Genomic DNA, 17,472 nt, shown 5'->3' on the forward strand with positions numbered 1-17,472 from the left:
TTGTGATAACCCACAAGTGTAGGGGATCACAACAGTTTTTGATAAGTAAGAGTGTCGAACCCAACGAGGAGCTAAAGATGGAATAAATATTCCCTCAAGTTCTATCGACCACCGATACAACTCTACACACGCTTGACGTTCGCTTTACCTAGAACAAGTATGAAACTAGAAGTACTTTGTAGGTGTGATAGGATAAGTTTGCAAAATAATAAAGAGCAAGTAAATAAAAGCTAGGGGTTGTTTAGATGAAGATGCAATAAAGTAAATATAGCGAGTGTAGAAAAGTGGTGGTAGGAGTTGTGAAATTGTCCCTAAGCAATTGACTATGTTATTAGACCGGTAATCACTATTGCAATTCTATTTGAGGGAGAGGCATAAGCTAACATACTTTCTCTATTTGGATCATATGCACTTATGATTGGAACTCTAGCAAGCGTCCGCAACTACTAAAGATTCATTAAGGTAAAACTCAATCATAGCATTAAAGTATCAAGTCCCCTTTTATCCCATACGCAACAATCCCCTTACTCGGGTTTGTGTTTCAATCACTCACGCAACCCACATAAGCGAATCATGAACGCATTGCAACACCCTACAGCGGGAATCCCTCACGCTTGCGCGACACGGAGGGCACCATAGGACAGCACCAATAATAAAACATGCAACTCAAACCAATCATAGCAATTCATCAATCACCGATAGGACAAAAGAAATCTACTCAGACATCATAGGATGGCAACACATCATTGGAAAATAATATGAAGCATAAAGCACCATGTTCAAGTAGAGGGTACAACGGGTTGTGGGAGAGTGGACCACTGGATATAGAAGGGGGAAGGTGATGGAGATGTTGGTGAAGATGACGGTGATGTTGGTGAAGATCGCGGTGATGATGATGACCCCCGGCAGTGCTCCGGCGCCACCGGAAGCAAGGGGGAGAGAGAGCCCCCCCCCCCCCCCCTTCTTCTTCTTCTTCTTCCTTGACCTCCTCCCTAGATGGGAGAAGGGTTTCCCCTCTGGTCCTTGGCTCCCATGGCTTGGGAGGGGCGAGAGCCCCTCCGAGATTGGATCTAATCTCTCTGTTTCTACGTTCTCTGTTTCTACCCCTTCACCGTTTTCTTTATATCTTGAGATCCGTAACTCCGATTGGGGTGAATCTTTCGCCCAAATTTTTCTCATAAAATTAGCTTTCTTGCGGTAAAAGTAGAGCCTCAACCGCCCAGGGGTAGGGGGCACGCCCCCTGTCTCGTGGCCACCCCGGACACCGTTTCGCGTTGATTCTTCCTCCAGAAAATCCCAAATATTCCAAAATAATTCTCCGTCCGTTTTTATCCCGTTTGGATTCCGTTTGATATTGGTTTTCTGTGAAACATAAAACATGCAACAGACAGGAAATGACACTGGGCACTGGATCAATATGTTAGTCCCAAAAATAATATAAAAAGTTGCCAAAAGTATATGAAAGTTGAAGAATATTGGCATGGAAAAATCAAAAATTATAGATATGACGGAGACGTATCAGCATCCCCAAGCTTAATTCCTGATCGTCCTCGAGTAGGTAAATGATAAAAAAGATAATTTTTGATGTGGAATGCTACCTAGCATAATTTTGATCGTATATCTAATCATGGCATGAATATTAAGACACGAGTGATTCAAAGCAATAGTCTATCATTTGACATAAAAACAATAATACTTCAAGCATACCAACCAAGCAATTATGTCGTATCGAAATAACATAGTCAAAGAAAGCTCATCCCTACAAAATCATATAGTCTGGCTATGCTCCATCTCCATCACACAAAATACTCTCATCATGCACAACCCCGATGATGAGCCGAGCAATTGGTTCATACTTTTTAACGCGCTTCAGCTTTTTCAACTCTTACGCAATATATGAGCGCAAGCCATGGACATAGCACTATGGTGGTATATGGTGGTGGTTGTGAGAACAAAAAGAGGGAGAAGATAGTCTCACATCAACTAGGCATATGAATGGGCTATGGAGATGCCCATCAATAGATATCAATATGAGTAAGTAGGGATTGCCATGCAACGGATGCACTAAGAGCTATAAGTGTATGAAAGTTCAAACTGGAAACTAAGTGGGTGTGCATCCAACTTGCTTGCTCATGAAGACCTCGGGCGTTTGAGGAAGCCCATCATCGGAATATACAAGCCAAGTTCTATAATGAAAATTTCCACTAGTATATGAAAGTGAAAGCATAGGAGGCTCTCTCTATGAAGAACATGGTGCTACTCTGAAGCACAAGTATGGTAAAAGGATAGTAAATTGCCCCTTCTCTATTTTTCTCTCATTTTTTTATTTTCTTTTTTTATTCTCTTTTTTTCTTTTTTTTCTTTTTATTTTTTGGTGGGCTTCTTTTGCCTCTTTTTTTATTTGGGCTTCTTTGGCCTCTTTTATTTTTCATAAAGTCCGGAGTCTCATCCCGACTTGTGGGGGGGTCATAGTCTCCTTCATCCTTTCCTCACTGGGGCAATGCTCTAATAATGATGATCATCACACTTTTATTTACTTATAACTCAATATTACAACTCAAAGCTAGAACAAAATATGACTTTATATGAATGCCTCCAGCGGTATACCGGGATATGCAATGAATCAAGAGTGGCATGTATGAAAATTATGAAGGTGGCCTTGCCACAAATACGATGTCAACTACATGATCATGCAAAGAACAATATTACAATGATGAAACGTGTCATAATAAACGGAACGGTGGAAAGTTGCATGGCAATATATCTCGGAATGGCTATGGAAATGCCATGATAGGTAGGTATGGTGGCTGTTTTGAGGAGGGTAAATAATGGGTTTATGCTACCGGCGAAAGTTGCGTGGTAAAACAAAAACTAGCAAAGTGGAAGGATGAGTGTGCGTATAGACTCACATTAGTCATAAAGAACTCATATACTTATTGCAAAAGTCTACTTAGCCCTGGAAGCAAAGTACTAATACGCATGCCCCAAGAGGGATAGATTGGTAGGAAAAGACCATCGCTCGTTCTCGACTGCCACTCATAAGGAAAGCAATCAAAGAGCACCTCATGCTCCAACTTCGTTACATAACGGTTCACCATACGTGCATGCTACGGGACTTGCAAACCTCAACACAAGTATTTCTCAATTTCACAGTTACTCAACTAGCACGACTCTAATATCACCACATTTACATCGCAAAACTATTGCAAGGAATCAAACATATCATATTCAGTGATCTACAAGTTTATGTAGGATTTTATGACTAACCATGTGAATGACCAATTCCTGTCATCTCTCTAAATAGATATAAGTGAAGCAAGAGAGTTTAATTCTTTCTACAAAATATATGCCCACGCTCTAACAAATATAAGTGAAGCAAAAGAGCATTCTACAAATGGCGGTTGTCTATATGAAGAGAAACAGGCAATCCAACTTCAAATGATATAAGTGAAGCACATGAAGCATTCTATAAGCCATACTCAAAAGATTTAAGTGAAGTGCAATGAGCATTCCATAAATCAACCAAGGACTATCTCATACCAGCATGGTGCATAAAAGAAAAATGAAAACTAAATGCAAAAGACGCTCCAAGACTTGCACATAATGCATAAACGAAATGAATACGAAAACATACCAATACTTGTTTGAAGAAAGAGGGGATGCCTTCCGGGGCATCCCCAAGCTTAGACGCTTGAGTCTCCTTGAATATTTACTTGGGGTGCCTCGGGCATCCCCAAGCTTGAGCTCTTGCCTCTCTTCCTTTTCCTCATATCGAGACCTCCTCGTTTAGACACTTCATGCACACAAAACTTCAACAGAAAACTCAGTAAGATCCGTTAGTATAATAAAGCAAATCACTACTCTAAGTACTGTTGCAAACCAATTCATATTTTTTTGCATTTTGTCTACTGTAATATAACTTTTCCATGGCTTAATCCACTGATATAAATTGATAGATTCATCAAAACGAGCAAACTATGCATCAAAACAGAATCTGTCAAAAACAGAACAGTCTGTAGCAATCTGAACATTCACCATACTTATGGTATCCAAAAAATTCTACCAAAATTTGGAATGATAAACAAGTTGTATATAAATACAACGCAAAAAGAATCAGAACCGTTTGACGTCCCAGTTAAAAATGTAAAATTGCGCACTACAGCCAAAGTTTCTGTCCAGCACCGTACAAACCAACAAGCATTGTAAACATCCTAAAGGCAAACCTTAGCACATTATTTTTATAATACAATGGAATTATACAAGGGGATGATTATGTTTGATGAAAAGTTTCTATAATCAAGATTCACAAAGTTTCCGTGAGCATGAACAAAGTTCAAGGAGCTCCCCCACTTCAACAATGCTTGTCTATCTCACTTTCACTTTCCTTTTTGAAAAGTTTTTGGATTCCCCTCTTTATTTTTTTTTGTTTTTAAACTATATAAAAGCACTCAACAGAAATAAATGACTCTCTAAAACTTCCGGGTTGTCTCCCTGGCAGCGCTTTCTTTAAAGCCATTAAGCTAGGCATTTAGTGCTCAAGTAATGAATCCACCCGGATCCCAAGGTATATCAAAGCCAATTTTAATTAACAATGATTTGTAATTTAGTAGTGAGAACAAATTAACATAAATCAAGCAATGACGAAGTCTAACTCTCTTCCTATGCATAGGCATGTCATAAAAGAACAATTCATGCACACCAAGTAAAGGCCAATGCATAGTATAAGCAGTTTCTTGTAATTCTATTGTGTTGGAAACATAAAGAAGTGGAGAAATAGTTCCTCTCTCATAATAATTGCATGTAGGAGCAGCAAGCACATGCATATTACATTCATCAAATCATCATGTGCAATGGTAAAAGGCACCCCATCAATATAATCCTTAATGAGCACAAACTTCTCTGATAAAGTGTAGTAGGGAGAATTCAAAAAGATAATAGGATTATCATGCGTGGGTGCAACATCAATAATTTCATGTTTAACATAAGGAACTATAGCAAGTTCATCTCCATAAGCATAATTCATATTCGCATCTTCGCCACAAGCATAGCAAGCATCATTAAAAGGGGATATTTCAAGAGAATCAACGGGATCATAGCAATCATCATAGTAATCATCATAGCAATCATCCTTCGGTAAGCACGAAGGGAAATTAAACAATATATGATTTGAAGAGTTACTCTCATTAGAAGGTGGGCACGGGTAGCTAATCTGCTCTTCCTCCTTTTGTTCTTCGCTCTCCTCATCATCTTATTCATCCAATGAGCTCACAGTTTCATCAATTTATTCTTCCATAGCTTCCTGCAAAATATTAGTCTCTTCTTGGACAGCGGAGAATTTCTCAATATATAGTTTAACATAGGCATTACAAGCATAATTATCATAACAATATTCAAGTATGGCAAAACTTTCAGATTTGTAAAGAGTAGCATCATACTTTTCAATCAAAGAAGCAATTTCAAAAGCACCCTTAAAAGAAACAAATTCTTCAATTTGTTGAACATCATAGTAACTATAAACACCCTTAGCATACGAAAATACGATTCCATTATCAATAAACTCACATTGGTAGGGAAGGTGTTTCTTAGGGTTTTCAGAACAACAAGTAACATCATATATTTCACATAAATTCCAAGCATAGCATTGCAAGTTGAATTTGATCCCATAATAGTTTCCCTTTTTCAGATATACGGTGTCGCACATAACAAGCATGCTCATCTAAAGATTTGCCCTCAACTAAGCTAGTTGGGGTTTCAGCACGAGCATAAAGGGATCGAAGATGATCCAAGTAAAAAGCTTCAGTAGTGTGATATATTTTGAGTGGTTCTTCAACTATTGGAGCAGTAGGTACAACTATTTTTTTTGGTATTTTGCGTTTCCTACCCATAACTAAAGATAGAAAACAACTAAGAACAACAAATAAAAATTACTTAGTGATAAAGAAAACAAGCACACACGAGAATATTCACCCCACGCTATGACTCCCCGGCAACGGCGCCAGAAAAAGGTCTTGATAACCCACAAGTGTAGGGGATCGCAACAGTTTTCGATAAGTAATAGTGTCGAACCCAACGGGGAGCTAAAGGTAGAATAAATATTCCCTCAAGTTCTATCGACCACCGATACAACTCTACGCACGCTTGACATTTGCTTTACCTAGAACAAGTATGAAACTAGAAGTACTTTGTAGGTGTGATAGGATAAGTTTGCAAGATAATAAAGGGCAAGTAAATAAAAGCTAGGGGCTGTTTAGATGAAGATGCAATAAAGTAAATATAGTGAGTGTGGAAAAGTGGTGGTAGGAGTTGTGAAATTGTCCCTAAGCAATTGACTATGTTACTAGACCGGTAATCACTATTGCAATTCTATTTGAGTGAGAGGCATAAGCTAACATACTTTATCTACTTGGATCATATGCACTTATGATTGGAACTCTAATAAGCATACGCAACTACTAAAGATTCATTAAGGTAAAACCCAACCATAGCATTAAAGTATCAAGTCCCCTTTTATTCCATACGCAACAATCCCCTTACTCGGGTTTGTGTTTCAATCACTCACGCAACCCACTATAAGTGAATCATGAACGCATTCAAACACCCTACAGCGGGAATCCCTCACGCTTGCGCGACACGGAGGGCACCATAGGACAGCACCAATAATAAAACATGCAACTCAAACCAATCATAGCAATTCATCAATCACCGATAGGACAATAGAAATCTACTCAGACATCATAGGATGGCAACACATCATTAGAAAATAATATGAAGCATAAAGCACCTTGTTCAAGTAGAGGGTACATCGGGTTGCGGGAGAGTGGACCGCTGGATATAGAAGGGGGAAGGTATGTAGATGTTGGTGAAGATGACGGTGGTGTTGGTGAAGATCGTGGTGATGATGATGACCCCCGGCAGTGCTCCAGCGCCACTGGAAGCAAGGGGGAGAGAGGCCCCCTTCTTCTTCTTCTTCTCCCTTGACCTCCTCCCTAGATGGGAGAAGGGTTTCCCCTCTGGTCCTTGAAGATTGGATCTATCTCTCTGTTTCTGCGTTCTCTGTTTTTACCCCTTCACCGTTTCCTTTATATCTGGAGATCCGTAACTCCGATTGGGGTGAATCTTTCACCCAGATTTTTCTCATAAAATTAGCTTTCTTGTGGCAAAAGTAGAGCCTCAACCGCTTTACGGGTGGCCCACGAGAGCCCAGGGCGCGCCCAGGGGTAGGGGGCGTGCCCCCCTGTCTCGTGGCCACCCCGGGCACCGTTTCGCGTTGATTCTTCCTCCGGAAAATTACAAATATTCCAAAATAATTCTCCGTCCGTTTTTATCCCGTTTGGATTCCGTTTGATATTGGTTTTCTGCGAAACATAAAACATGCAATAGACAGGAACTGGCACTGGGCACCGGATCAATATGTTAGTCCCAAAAATAATATAAAAAGTTGCCCAAAGTATATGAAAGTTGAAAAATATTGATATGGAACAATCAAAAATTATAGATACGACGGAGATGTATCACCTTGTGACTTTGACTACAACCAAATGTTTTAGCTGCTTGCAGAATTTGGTGGCCAAATAACATCAAAGGAGCTCTATACAAACAAAGTATAAATTTTGCTCAAACAGTGGACAAAAGTATGAGCACGACTTTTGTTATTTTTGTACATAGCTCCTCAGGTGTTATTCGACCACCAAATTTTGCATGCACCTAAAACATTTGGCCATAATCAAAGCCACAAAGTTTCTGAATTTTTTAATATTTTTTTATGATTTTACTGTCCATCCGAGTGCAAGGAACTTGGGTCTAGCCACAAGATACTCCCTACATTCGGGACTATAAGGCCATCACGTATTGTAAAAAAATACATTGACCATTAATTTGACCATCAAAATATGAACCATATCCCATGAAAATTAGACCATTACTAGTTGACCCGTTGCGCTAAATGGCGCAGAGACCCTCTAAAACCATGTTGTCGATGAAAATAGTTTCATTTTGTAAGAACATATTCATATCGGTAGTAGAAAGCCCATTTTAAACCATGCCATGTTGAAAATATGTTTACCACGTTGTGAAATTCGAGTTTGAATAAAAAGTGTATTTGTATAACATGAACCAGCTAAGGAAGCATTGTTTTAGCCAAAAATATGGTTATCACGATGAGAAATCTAAGTTAAAAAAACATATTTGTATAAGATGTAAAGACCAATTAAGGGTATATTTTTTAACATCGTTTGCACTAAACTTTTATTTTCCATCAGCAGAAGAAAAAAACCCTCTTTGTGTTGTGCTTTTGGATGCACAAGCTTGTGAGAGGTCCATATGCCACCTAGCCCAGCCCAAGAACGATGATGTGTGTGACTCGTTTGGAGTAGAATACAAAGCGGTAGTGGCCCATAAGATTGCTTATCCCAGCCCACGAACAATGCTTTCAGTGACCCGTTGCGCTAAATGATGCAGAGACACGTCGAATCCATATGCGCATTGAAAATAAAAAATATGGCTACAATTCCAGGCAACATAGCGTCGCTCCCGCGAGCGGCTCGGGAGCAAACCCTAGCCGCCGCCAGCACCCACCCACCCTCCCCTCCTCCCCTTGCCGCCGCCGGCGGAGGTCGCCGGGCGAAGCCCGCGCGGCTCGGCGGCGGCGGGGCCCTCTTCTTCCTCTGCCCGGGGCTAGCTGGCGCGGGCCGATGGCATCGGGGGAGCTCGAGCGGCGGCGCACGCTCGGGGTGGCGCTTCTGGCCGTCGAGGACGCGCACGGAGGCGCTTGGGGCCTCGGGCCGCGCGGATCTGGCGAGGGGCGGCGCGGGCTGGCCGCGGTCGCTCGCGAGCGCGGGGATCTGGCGCGGCGCGGCGCGTGGTGGTCGCGGCCGGTTCGCGGGCGCGCGTGTTGACCGCGGCGGCTCGACTAGACGACGGTGGTCGCCGTGGTGTGCGCGACGTGGCTGCTCGGCTGCGTCTGGTGGTTTCGGCGGGGACCTGGATCTGGCAGGTCTATGGTGGGCTGGCGGCCCGGGCGGGGATTCTACCGACGGCTGGCGGTGCCCGTTTGGCGATTGCTGGAGCAGGAAGGCTTCACCCGTGGTTTGGACGCGTGGTGCAGGACCAGATCTGGCTCTCTGTAGGCCCTTCGACGAGGAGGCTTGCTGGTGGCCCTGCACAGCGTTGGCGCGCTCGCTGAATGGGGGGTGCACGGTCCAGTGGAGGTACGGGTCGGCCTCGGCCGGTTGCGTGGGAGTGGCTGCCCCGGGCGAGTAGCCTGGCCGGTGCTAGCCGGCCGGCGACGACGGCGCTCATGGGCGTCGCTATCCTCCTTGGAGGCGTCGTCGGGAATCTTCACAGCCTCTACTCTCGGTTCAAGTTCTTCGGGTGAAAGCCTAGATCCTGCTGTAGGGTCGGGCGGTGGCGTCGTCTTCAACGTCGTTCCCCTCTTTAGGGTGTCGTCTTGAAGACCTTGATCCCATTAGTGCTTCCTGCGGCTGGACGTGCACGGTGGCTTCTGTGGCAACGATGACGGCGGTGAGCAATGTCGGAGGCGTGGCCTTGGTCGTGGTAGTCGGCTCTTCTTCTCTGGCGTGTCCGTGGGTGTGCCTCGACCGCCTGTTGTTGTGAAGTCGAAGCCGCGGTGGGGGGGCGGTGGTATACGATGAAGCGTGACAGATGACTCGTTCAGTGATCCTCCGTGACGCCACTCCTGCCTGTTTTCTTAGTAGTTTCTTCGTCGGAGTCGGAGCTGCGCTGCCTAGTATGGCTTGTATGGAGTGTTGTGCTGCAGCTATTAGGGATGTTGTTTCTTTTTCTTTTCTTTTCTCTTTCTTTGATCTTCGGATCTGGTCCTAGGACCTTCACCACCTTGTTGTTTTCCGCTGCTTCCTGCTATTATCAATGAAATGCCAGCGATGCTGGATCTTTCAAAAAAAATTATGTATTAGTTGTTTAGTTGAATATAGGTTTGTTGTCTACAATAACATGTACAATTTATTTTTGTAGCATAAAGCCTCGTTCAAAACCATGTCATGTTAGAAATATGTGTATTTTTCAGTAATCTTCTGTTTGAGCAAATACACACAGTAAGAATTTAGACCCCTCTATATAAAAAAGTACATAAGAATTTAGACCCCTCTATATAAAAAAGTACAATCTTTGAATTTAGACCCTCCGTATAGAGAAGTACATATCTTTTTGCCTAAGAACATAGGTATACTTAACACCATGTATAAAACCAGTTAAGGATGACTTATACTTTTTTTTAAAATAAGTAGTGTTCCTATCAATTTTTTGTGTGTGTGTACTTAAAAGGAAGAGTATTTCTGTGCCACTTAGACTTATGTGTGAGCCGTTGTCATGGGCTGGCCCGCTTAGAGTGGAATATGAAACGGCGGGACATCAAGTGATTTATTTGTCCCTTCTTCCTCGGCAACTCCTTTCAGTCAGAGACGAATTCCTCAATAGTATTTTCATCATCTCAATAATTGGGATGTATATCATTCACTACAATGAAGAACAATAACAATTATCTGTATCCTGAACAATAATAACATCATTTGTAGTACATTTGGTCAAACAACCAATTAGCAGAAAATAACATTCCTCTATATCTTGAATTCCACATATGGGATTATTAATATATTGACCTGTACGGATGGCTTCATTGGTAACAATACATATGCTTTCTCTTTATTTGCCTGACAGAATGTCCATTAGATGAATCAATCAAATAGGAGGAACTTGGGGTATTTCAAACCGAAACAAAGAATCGATCCTAACTACATGAAGTGCAGTAGCTTTAAAGCCTCCGGATTATTTTGCTGCTCCACCAAGAAAGTGCAGGGCTTGAAGAACCAAAAGACGCCACTGAAGCACTCTTCGGCCTCATAAGCTCTGTTGTTGTTCATATCCATAACCCCAAAAGGTCGCCTCTTCTTAGCATCTCTGTTGTTCTATAGATCCTTATTAGGTGTCACCTTATCCTGAAGAAAAGGCAGTTGATATCATATTATCATTAAATAAATCCAGTTAACGTGTGGATCGTGGCGACCGGTGAGATGCCATATTGGGGTTCACAACGTGAATAGAAGACCACTAATTTAGTGCCACATAATGATGCCACTAATTTATAGAAGAAGAAAAAAAAATGCCTAAACACCCTTAAGAAAGGCCACAATGACGAGGTGAGAACAAACAGGCTACTGATCAAGTGGAACTAAAAATGGAGCAAAACTTCTTCCATAATGGTGTTGCTTTAAAAAATGTAGTTCACATGCATTTCCAATCTTCAACCCCAAAAAGAGGGCACCAAAATGTTCATGCAAGAATTGAGAGCATTAAATTTAAGAATCAGACATAATGTAGTTCGTATTTGGATGCCATCTTGGCCAAAAACTCATGCTCCTCTAAATGAAAACTTTCGAAGTCCTAAAGCTCGCTAAATTGATTAATAAGCATGGAGCTGGGGTCAAGGCACACAGAAATACCATAGAAGCCGGAATCGAGCCGGAGTCCGGATTCTTGATCTTGGTTGTCCCTGAGAAATAACAGATCATATTTATCTATGAGCAAATGCCAGCCTACTTGAAAAATGAAATGAGCTCCACTACTGATGCACAACTTGGCAACAGAAACAAACAAGACAGTTCCAGCCTACTGGAAGAATGAGCTCAACCACTGATGCACAACTTGGAAGCATAAACAAATGCGACAGTTCCAGCCTACTGGAAGAATGAGTTCGACTGTTGATGCACAACTTGGTAGCAGAAAAAAACGCAATTGTTCCTTTTGTGGACAAATTAGGCTATGATCGGAGGCATTAAACCATTTTACAGTTTAGTTTAATGCAACAGCAAATAAGTAATTGTCATAATAGAGAAGGCACACTTCTCACAAAAAAAAAGAAGGCCACACTAAAGAAGCACGTTCCTAGTATGTATCTAATAACATAAATATGCTACTACTCAATATAACTAAACTATTCTGTGAGCAAAAGGAAAACATGCATGTAGCTAGAAAAAAAGGAAGCAAACCTCAAGCAGCAGAACAGAGTTATAGCAAAGCAGAAGATCAAGATGCAGTAACACAGGAGATCGCAGAACCTGCTAAATAAACAGAGATGAAGTAGCCAGAGCAGGTAAAGAGAACTACATGTGCCAAGGTATTAAAACATTTTACAGTTCATTTTGCAAGTTCAAAATTGACACCATGGCAGCCCAGAACTGTAGAGAAAAACACCAGGCATGCTCTGCATGTCTACCATGTTTCACTTTGAGATAAAGCTCAATTGCAACTAAAATATCTCTCCTTGTAGCTCCTATAACCCACACACCTAAATTAAACCAACAAGTTAGAATATCATTGTTTGCGAAGAAAGACCACAACAACCTAATCAACGATATCCCTTCTTTAATAATTTCCTTTCTTCTCTATAGTTCCAATTTTTCAATATGGCGCAATGATTCATCCCTATTTAATCTTACATTGAGATCCAAATTTAGTGTGTGGCATAGATGTTAATAAACCCAGCCTAAAATCTGGGAAGAGCAAAACAATAAAACTGAGAGTTCCCTTCTTTATTCTAAGTTTCCGTCGAACTGGCAAAATCATATGTAGGCAACTCAAGTTATACGCCGCATGCAATAACTGAACTTCCTCAACAACCTCACAAATGTAGGACAAGCCAGGCAAGCAGCGATATATTGAGGATTAAAAAATACATGAGTTGAGAAACTGATCATATACCTTTAGATGCAATGACACACTTATCCTAGAAAGTCCTGTAGTGTGGTAATAACCTGATGTTAGGCATATATCTATATCCCCGGCGAGCAATCATGGTGCAGATACGTAGTTAGTTGGATAGGTTTAGCATGGAGGTGACACAATGTCTTGGCACAAACAAAATATATTATATAAGTTTTCACTTCCATTATGCCAACACTGTCAAACATCCTGTCACATAGAACGTAAAGTTAACTTGGATCAACCTCTTAGGTAACCGGTTGGACTAATAACGGCACAGTTCAAATTTAAATGTTGCATACAAGACATCAGCCATGTTCCTGTAATCTATGTCATCAACGGCACTTGTAGCAAATGTTTCTTGTAGTTAACTGATGATTTAGAGCCATGCTCGTGTAGTGTTGTAAAGGTTGGATCATTGTAACCCTCCAAATATTTACTTGGTAATCAAGTAGGAGAGCCACCATATGAGTATACAGAAAGATGATCAAACCCTCGGCAACTTTCACTTTGAGGAATTTCATGTATATAAATACGCCCTGAAATGGACCAGCTCAAATGTTCACACATCCACTAAGAAAATAAAAAACACAAAGCAACAAGTGCTTTCTTGTTAAGGTTTAAGCCTGAAATGGACCAGCTCAAAGGTTCTACAACAACTATTGTTCAGGTTTAAGCCTCGTTTGGCAGAAATTCACGTTGAATGACCAATTTACATGTACAACCAAACTCTCTCTTACTTTTGTTCTGATTCTAAACATCCTTTAAAATCAAAAGAAGTAGCCGCAGAATGGACAGAATAACAAGCATAGTTAAAAAAGGCACGCCTAAGCGAGCGCTTAAGTGTGGCCAGGCTCTAGGCGATGGCAAAACGCATAGCGCATAACTGCGCTTAATCTGCGCATAATTGCGCATAAGCATGCGCTTTGGTCAGAAAAGCGCAAGGCGGTGGCAAAACGCACAATTAACGCCTAGCACTTTTTTGAACTAAGATAACAAGTGAAGTAGGTACCTAGCTGCAACACCTCATGTTAAACATCTCGCTGCCACCATACCATAGACATTCAGGTTTCACCAATAGCTCATATGCAATACAACCTACGAAAATATGTACATACAAATATGGTGAAACCAAAATAAACCACAATGTAAATAGTTGTCAAAGCAAACAAACCATTCTGAAAAATGACATAACTTATGTCATTAAGTGTTTTCATTCAGTCAAAGATGTTTCCACATTCTACCCTGGGACTATTACCCAAATTAATTCTCACCAGATCCTGAAATGTAATGAAGGCCTTCCATGAAAGGAAATTAATATCTATATATGAGAAATCAGGTGTGTGGAGCAAGCAACAGGCAGTTGTAGCATCGCTATGATATTGGATAAAGATGGCCTCTGGTAGCACGATGCATCACAAGCATATGCCGAGGCACAAATGTAAGCAATAGATAATTTTATACCCTAGTGCAGACTGTGAGCTCTTCTTGAATGGATCACAGAAAACCTAGATTGGAAATTTTAGAAGTTCTCTAAAGCTACCTGTCGTCAATGAGTAAAGTATTCTATGGCTAGTACCTATCTACATAAAAAAATCATATCTCCATTTACCAAAATTCAACAGCCATCAGAATATAAACAAACTTGACCAGCATTGTATTGCCCCTTCTTAACAAAGACCATGCAAACTAACAGGGATGTCCCTTCAACCACATATAACACCCTGGAAATCTTGAAATCTCACCCTAGACGTACTAACAGGGATAGGCAAAAACTTGAAATCTCACCCTAGACGTACTACATCTTTTGCATATGAGTGTTTCTTCTGATTTCAAGGATCAGGAGGGGAATGCATTTTCCAATGCCTCAATTTTTGGTTACTTGTGGAGAGTAGAAGAAGAATTTTGAGGAACAATGTGATCAAGAAGCCCAAGGTGAATTATCTCTCTCTTGAATACAGTCATGCTTGTTCCTGCATTTTGATGTTTGATTTTTTTCTGTGTAATAGAGCACATGACATGATTTTGCACTCTTACCCACTGAGCAAAGCTACACTATAAATGAAGGTCTCAGAAGTGTTTGTTTTTACCTTTTTGTCTAATAGATCAATACATGGTGTTGGTCATGTGAACAGAGGTTGTTCTTCAGGCCTCTATATGAGCTAGCTGTAATAATAATTTCCACGAGATGTGATGATTCATTTTTATCTTCGATGTGGTTGTTTTCACCATAATAAAATATATGGAAATCTGGGCTTGCAGATTAATGTAGCTTCAGATGCTTTGTTTTGGGAAGGTGGTAGAAGTCAGTGGTTGTGCTTAAGCTTCTGTTCTTTTATATTATTGACCACATCAAGCATAAATGGAGATTATGAGGTGTTTGGTGGGTATCAATGCCGCAACCTTGGGTTTTCGCCTCGACGCACCACTCTCTATCACGGGGACCTGGAACCAGAATCTACATGTCGAGGCTGAAGGCCCCAACTCTTGGTAAATGCCTTCTTTTAATCTATCTGGGCAGACTGTTTTTTCTTCCAGCCTATGTTAATTAAAGTGTGTATGCACAAAAAAGAATGGAAGGATTAAACTAAAATAGTAAACCAATTAGAGAGCTCTTGCTTTGCATAAAAATAATTGTCAATGAATGAAGAACAGTAAAGCAGAACTAAGAAGTGTGAAAGGGTATATTTTACTTCATAACATTGCATTACATAATTGTACTGTGATGTAATGCGACATCTGTGATAAAACTAATTGTGCTGGTCTCAGTTTCTTAGAAAATAAAGCAATTGTGTCATGTTTAATTTTTTCTGAGCCAGGAGGAAATGTTCTAATTTTGTTTCTCTTTTGATTGTGTATAAATATAAACAATAGGCATCATTTACTCCAGAAGATTTATATTTCCAGAAAACGACTAATTGAAAAGATGGTAAGCTATTATAGGCCCATACTTTAGACTACTATTATCATATTATTAATTATTGGCCTCATATCGGCTTGGAAAGAGCGGTAGTGGAGAGCCAACCACCAAGTTGACATCTGTGAAATTGAAATTATTGTCTGTTGGCACACATGTACAGACAACTATATCATTGGTCTTTCCTCGAATTTGTACCTATTCATCTGTGCTTATGTTGAAACATCGAGTACCCATCCTCTGTAACATCAAGAAAATTGCACATGTATCTTTCTTTCTACTATTTTCACAAAATTGGTTGCTTTAAACATAAAAGTTGTTGGCAATACATATATGATTATATTTTTTCCAAATAATTAACTCACATGTCAGCATACATATCTTGGTACTCATTATATCCAAGAATTTGGTGGCATGAATTCACTCTGACAACAAGCAGATGCACGGTAGGGGGAAAATGCAAAGAGAAAAAACACGGGACAACACATACCTTGCCTCCTCCCCGGCCCGGTTCCCTGTCGCCAACCTCCTCCCGCTCCTGCGCAGCTCCACCACGTCGTGACGGGAGCGTTGCCTCGTGCTCGAACCCATCGGATGGCCGCTGACGCTAGTTGTGCTGAGGGAGAGACACCATCAGTTAAGGCTTGGAGACAAAAAAAAAACTGAGAATAGATATGGGGAGGGGGATCTCACCATCTCCAGCTCGAGCTTCCTCATTTTTTGACCTTCCCCGTCTCAACCTCTAGCTCGAGCTGCTACCCACCACCGCCAGATCCGACCCCGTCACGCCCTACTTCCTTGCCTGGCTCTGGCGCTCACCCTGCCCTCCCCTACACCTCATGAAGTGTGTGCCGCCTTGAGCCTACCCCTGTCGCTGCGCGCGGCGGCCGAGCCCCAGCGGCGCGGTGGTGGCTGGTCCGGGAGGCAAGCGAGAGAGTGCCGGGGGATGGGCGCGCGGACAAGGAGGGAGGAGAGGAGAGAGAGGAGGATCCACGGGATGAAGGAGGAGTGTGGTTGTGCGGGTGGGATAGCGGCGGCTGGAGGGATTGAGGGAAGGGGTCTAGGGTTCGGGGAGAGGCATGACGCGCGGCACGTGAGGATACGCTCGTTCGCACCCACGAGTGGCTCACCCAGCCAATAGAATTCTGGGACGAGCCCACCAGTCATGGACGTGCAAAAGCTACTGCGCGGTCAAAACAAAACAACCACAAATCTGACGTGCGAGATGAGTTTTGACTAAGATCTAAGGGCCAACGAAGCACGAAACTGGGGGAGCGCTGGGTGGCTGAGTTGGCTAGCCTCTTTTTTAATTTAAATGCTTAATTAGCAAGTTAGCATCTCTATTTTTTTAACATGATTATTATGGTTAATCGGAAAGCACTAGCTACATGGAAATTAAAATGTAAAAAAATTAGCTACATGGGAATTAATTAAAGGTGTGGAGATCAACATTCCAGTTGTTGGGAAACAATACGATAGGCTTCGTTCCTCACAACACCCTTTGAGTTGTGCTATATTGTTGGTTCCCATCATGGGAATGGATCATTGTATGACAGTGAAGTCCGTAAATTTAGATATATCATGAGGAAAAAACAAGGTACAATACTTATCTACGTTTGAAGTTTTGTTGCTTAGGTTAATTGACAATTAATAGGGCAAAGGTGGTCTATCTTTGCCAAAAGGGTGCACTTGTCTTGGGTTTGTAGAAAGGTCAGCAGCACTTTGTAAAGGTGGGGGAAAGGTCATTTATCCTGGAAGTTAAAACAGCCCACTATCTCCAAATTTCCTAATCTTAGATGTAAAATATTCTGCCCAGTCATATG

General features: G+C 41.5%; 1 long non-coding RNA gene across 14 annotated transcripts; it reads right to left on the bottom strand.

The window, feature by feature from the left end:
* Nucleotides 1-10,492: 10,492 nt before the first annotated feature.
* LOC123091484 (uncharacterized) lies at nt 10,493-16,730 on the bottom strand. Of its 14 annotated transcripts, none has more exons than XR_006443208.1 (7): nt 16,343-16,728; nt 16,140-16,265; nt 13,745-13,830; nt 12,733-12,942; nt 12,021-12,089; nt 11,475-11,524; nt 10,493-10,970 (listed from the first exon to the last, which is right to left on the bottom strand). It is a non-coding gene; the product is annotated as an uncharacterized lncRNA (long non-coding RNA). The 14 variants fall into 14 exon arrangements; XR_006443210.1 differs by having other exon boundaries at nt 12,021-12,092; nt 12,733-12,767; nt 16,343-16,727; XR_006443202.1 differs by having other exon boundaries at nt 12,733-12,767; nt 16,343-16,726.
* Between the last annotated feature and the right edge of the window lie 742 nt (nt 16,731-17,472).

This window comes from Triticum aestivum, chromosome 4B (assembly GCF_018294505.1).
Source record: "Triticum aestivum cultivar Chinese Spring chromosome 4B, IWGSC CS RefSeq v2.1, whole genome shotgun sequence".
Classification (NCBI taxonomy): domain Eukaryota; kingdom Viridiplantae; phylum Streptophyta; class Magnoliopsida; order Poales; family Poaceae; genus Triticum; species Triticum aestivum.